At 37.8% G+C, this 5462-nt stretch overlaps 1 pseudogene; it reads right to left on the bottom strand.

Annotated features, from left to right (window-relative positions):
• Positions 1 to 442: 442 nt before the first annotated feature.
• On the bottom strand, positions 443 to 2494 carry LOC103541260 (non-POU domain-containing octamer-binding protein pseudogene; annotated as a pseudogene).
• Between the last annotated feature and the right edge of the window lie 2968 nt (positions 2495 to 5462).

Raw genomic sequence — 5462 nt, 5'->3', positions numbered from 1 at the left:
CAAGGATCAAGGAACACTCGCATTTTTCAAGCTGGTTGTGTGTAAACTTTCAATTTAATAATAAATGTCACTTTTAGTACTAATTTTTGTGTTAAGCTTCAATTTGTAGTAAGCTTTTGTCCTAAAATCCACGCGTCTTTTGACTGACTCAATATCTTTCATATAAATTATATAATGAGAAAAAAAATTCAGGAACTATTCTTCAACTTTTTTTAAAAAGAGGCTTGAAATGTACTTTAATAAGTTGATGCTGCGTTACCGTTCCATTTTTCAGAAAAGCTCCAAAGGTATCAGGGATAAATCAAACATGATACACCAATTAAAAATGCACAGCATAACTACCTAAGACAGGGAAGGTTAAGAGTTACTGTCCGACCTTCAGCACACAGCAAGCCTCTTCCCAAGGTTGTACTAGGCCTACCAGAAAAGCTGGGAACAGCAACATCATAGACACAAAAGGGCCAATCCTGGATTCTCCTTAGCCAAGTAAAAGACGGAGGCAAGTTAACGCAAGGTTTTTGAAAAGATATACTAAAATGAAAATCTCTAAGAGCAAATGTCTTCCTTAGGACATGAAGGGCTAATATAAGGGATATAACAGAACCGTATGCATGTTGTCTGTGACCTCTGTGGACATTTGCCTGAATTCCCAGCTGGGAGTGATCGGAGCAATGGGGCTAAGGTCACTGGGGAATGTTTGGTTTTTAGGGGTATGTGTGGCAGTGTCTCTGCGGTCAGGGGGCGTAAGAATGAGAAAGCAAATAGAACAGGATGGGCAAAGAATGGAATGATTAAGATTAATAGCAGCTCTAACTGGATCCACTTTGCCATGGTTCCCCACCAGGCCCTCCACAATCACATGAGACCTCAGGAAAGCACCACACAGCATTGATTAAATGAAATACCACACAGAACTGATCTGTTAAATATCACCCCTCCCTTACTGTCTGCCTCCAGCATACTCCCTAGAGTAAGTTGTACAGGCAGGGAAGACACTACTATTGGGAGGAATCCCTAAGACTTTTCCAGGGTAGAATTCTGGCTAGTTCAAAAAGGGTCCTTCTTAAAGGGTTTTGGGAAACTAGACACTGTAATTTTATTAATATCGATGACGTTTGTTTGGAACAAATTCTACTCCAGGAGCTGCATGGTTGAATACAGGAGGGGTTCCACCAATTGCCCCAATTCCTTCCGTTGTAGCAGGTTGGCCAAAGCCTTCAGTTGTTGGTGAGGTCAATCCCAAGGTTCCATTTGGCATCATAGTGGCAGGTCCTGGAGGAGCTGGAGTACCAGCAGGCACAGGAGCAGGGGGCATGGCGCCTCTGTTGTTTATGCCCATAGCACCTCCCATAGCCAACTGGTCCAGTCATATCTCCTGCTCTCTTGCGTCAGGCAAGCTTCCCTTGAGTCCTTCCTGTTGTTGCCTCATCTCTTCCCCCCGGCACCTGCGCTCCTCCTCCTGCCTGAGCTCCAGTTGCTTTCATTTTTGCACTTCTTGGTTGTGCAGCTCTTCCATCCTCTGAAGTTCTTCTTGACGCCTCATCAAATCCTGCCTCATTAGCATGACCTGGTGCTCATGGCAAGTAGCCTGCATCTCCATCTCCAGTTTCTCATGCGCTTCCTTGATATTGTGGTCCACTTGATCCTGCTGCTGCTTCTCCACCTCAGTGAGTGCATTCCAGCGCATGGCATACTCATACTCAAAGGAGCCAGGCTGTGCAAATCTGGGTGGATGCTCTTGTTCATTGTGAAATTGATTGTTCTTTATAACCAGAATCTCTGGAAGTCCCTCTTCATCATCTAACCGGTCCACGAGCTCTAAAGTCACAGGCCAAGGAAATGTGGTTAGCAGGAAGAAGCCTTCACTGTATCTGTCCAGAGCTTTCCAAGCAGCTGGCTTCCCTGAGAATTCAACAATGCCTTTTCCTGAGGGCCTTCCTCCATCATCCACAACAACTATAGCCTTCTCCACCTGGACGAACACAGAAAAGGCTTCCTCTGGCAGATCGTTGGATACATACTAAGGAAGGTTTCAGACAGTAAGGGATCCACTATGGCAGGCAAAGCACACACAGAGCTGCTTTCCCTGGAGTGGCATGTTGTCCAGCTCCACTTTGGCAATCTCCCGTGTTTCCAAGCCGATAAGGCACAGCCCTTATCCTTATGAATGAAGACTTCGCCTGCCTTCCCATGTTTCTCAAATAGTTTCCTCATTTCCTCCTCAGTGATGTCAGAAGGAAAATTGCCAACCAAGAGCCGGATACGTTGGGTGAAGGTCATCTCTCCTGGTTTCCTAAAATTCTTCAGGTCAATAGTCAAGCCTTCATTTTGGCTGCTGGCTTGTTGACCATTTGCAGGTATTGGTGGTGGCGGTGGTGGCTGCTGGTGGTGATGCTGATGATGCTTCCTTGGAGTATGGTTCTGCTTCTCCAAGTTAAAGGTTTTATTGCTCCACATTTTTGCACCCCTCCACCGACTGTTTTCTCCTCAGAGGAGCGGCCATTTATTCTTCAACTTTAATGTCATAAAGATAGAAATAACTTTAGAAAGAGTTCTTAAATGTATACAAGTGTTTGCAGATTTCTCCCTTCAAAACAAAGTTGACAGATAATTTTGTATCTCAACTCCATCCTGGTAAAGCTCCTCCTTCAGTATTTGAATGTTTATAAGGACTTCAAAAGTGACTATCTTCTTCCATATTGGCAGTTTATGAAAGAAAGTATATGTGTGTGTGTGTGTGTGTATTTAGTAGCATTAACAATAGTGATTTTAAGACGTTGTATTGAAAGATATAACTCATTCGCATTGTTAAAAATATCTATCAGATATGCCAACCTATGGATAAAATCCTTTCTTTAAAAGAGTTCCAAGAGTGGGCTTACGTTTTTTTTTTAAAAAAAGAGAAAGACGCACTTGACTGTAGTCTAAGTAAGATTTGGACTTGAACTTTAGTTCAAATAAGACTTGTCTTCTTGAAAGCCAGTAAATTGTGTGGTAGCAAAACATTTTTGTATTCTGCTCCAGTTTCTTGACAAAGTGTTTTTACAATAATAAAGCTGATGACTTTTATGGTTGTTGACAAAATTTTCAGGGTTGTTGGAAGAATCTTTAATGTCAGTGCACAGTTCTGTAAAAAGCAACACATGGTAAGCATATGAGGAACTTGCTCTTCTGCTAAGTAGAAGAAAATAGAAGCTTTTACAAACATTTCAGGAACTCTGTGCAAGAGGATGAAGCTTTTATTTCCATTAAAAGCTATATTCTGGAATCAAAACAAAAACAACCCAAGAAATGTCTTTTTAGCTATTTAAAAAATTTTCAAAGTGTATTCTGCATTAGCACTTTCCAAAATGAATACACAAAAAATGAATTTTTCTTTCTTGGCATCAAGATGCACCTAAAGAATAAATTTGTTTTAAAGGGAGATGGCTACCATGAAAGCTTTAGCCAGTTTCATATTGAAGTGGAGTAGTGAGGCTGCCAATACCTCCATGAGAAATTTCAGAAAGTTAAAAGATAAATCAACTAGATATAGAATTGTATTTAGAACAATGTTGATATAAATATGGAGCATATATAGAAGTAGATAGATGGATAGATAGACAATAGCTGATAGATAGATAGATAGACAGGCTAGCAGAAAGATAGGTAGATAGATGGAATATATTTGGAGGTAAACCAATTGAAACATAAAAATCATTTAAAAAGGGAATCACTTTCCAACCTTTTCCTCTTTTCCAGTCCACCAATCAGTGTGAAATTTTTATGTGGGATACATGGCTTTATTAAATTCTCTGAAAAACTATGGGTATTTTTTTTTTTGGCAATCTATTAAGTAATTTTACTGGATGCTTCAAGAAAAGGTTTTAAGAAGTAGAGGCCCTTCATCTTGGAAGTATCCCATTGGAAAATTTAAAATTCTCATTTGAAGTGCCCCAATTCACAAACAAAAATTTTAAAAGAAAGGAAAAGAAACAATCAACTTCTTTCCAATTATTGATCACTGCACAACTGTGAACAGGAAACACTGAAGTAAACTTAGATGTCTGGGTCACCAATGTGAGAGGATGCAAATTTATCTCACTGTGGCTAAATGGCTCCTGCATGCCAATTTGTGTAACATAATGCCAGTTACGTCATGGAAGTATTTGAAGACAGAACGACTGTGACCACATGACTCCTGGCACAGGGCCTAATAACTAGTGTAATTTTTGATGAAGTCATGAATATAATTAACATTTTTAGATATCTGGAACAAGTGCAGTTGACTATGAAAACATTCTCAATTTCTATTGGTGACTAAATTTTAGGTACTTCTAATAGTAATTTTCTTCACTTTTTGTTTAAATTTACAATTGAAGGAAATGCTACCTTTTGGTTACAGATTAGTAAATATAAAGATGTAATTTTTCCTCTATCCAAGTTTAAAGACCTTAGAAATATAAATATAAAGATGTAATTTTTCCTCTATCCAAGTTTAAAGACCTTAGAAATATACTCACAGACCCCTTTCATTAAATATCATTGCTTTAAAAATATAAATTTTATTGTATTTTTCAAGCTATGTGACAGGCATTTATTATTCTTTGTTAAAATTTGTATATATGTTGTATGAATTATTTTGTATACATGCCATATTTAGCAATAAAAGATAGCTATTACATTTTAGGTTATTTTATTATTTTTAGCATTAATTGATTGACAGTTCACACTTGGAAAAGTCAGACATTTCCAATGTAGAGATGAAAGTTGCCAGTACTCCCCTACTCTGAATAGAAATTGCCTCATAATTTTCAGGGTGGATATAGACAACAACTTCCTTTCCTGGAGACTGTTTCTTGTTTTTTCCTATCCCCATGATAAAGTGGATATGTGATTACATGTGGGTCTGTTCAAAGCAACTCAGATAGAAAACTACAGTTGAAAGGATGAAACTGACTTTGCATTTTGTTTTTAATTTGCCTTTTAAAAGATCCTTCACTCCTCTGTGTATTCCTTCTTTCAATTTAATTTTTTTGTTTTAATATGGTTTGTTTAACACTGATCTGAAAGGCAATGTGCCACACAGAAAAATTTAAAAAATACATAAAACAAGAAAAATTATTTTAGAAGGAGGAAGTAAGTCTAAAGATGATATAGCTTAGTAAATACTGTATTTGGAACCATAACTTTCTTCTAATTCATTTTGTGGCTCTCAAAAACCATGCAATACATAATGAATTCAAAGATTTACATTAAATGGAAATTAAAGCATAATAATAAAGATATAACTATATCAACTACCAAAAACACTTTTCCAGGCCTCTCCACAATTGACAAACACAGTAATACAAAGGAATTGCTCTGGGCAGAGATGTGAATAATATCCCTAGGTGATACCTGAATTTATCTTAGCATATGGAAATGCTACTGCTGATCTATTAATTGGCCATTATCTCAAATTGCTTTATCTAATCATGATA

The sequence above is a fragment of the Equus przewalskii genome, chromosome 17 (assembly GCF_037783145.1).
Source record: "Equus przewalskii isolate Varuska chromosome 17, EquPr2, whole genome shotgun sequence".
NCBI lineage: Eukaryota > Metazoa > Chordata > Mammalia > Perissodactyla > Equidae > Equus > Equus przewalskii.
The sequence above is the reverse complement of the archived record's forward strand: the minus strand, read 5'-3'. Positions and strand labels throughout refer to the sequence as shown.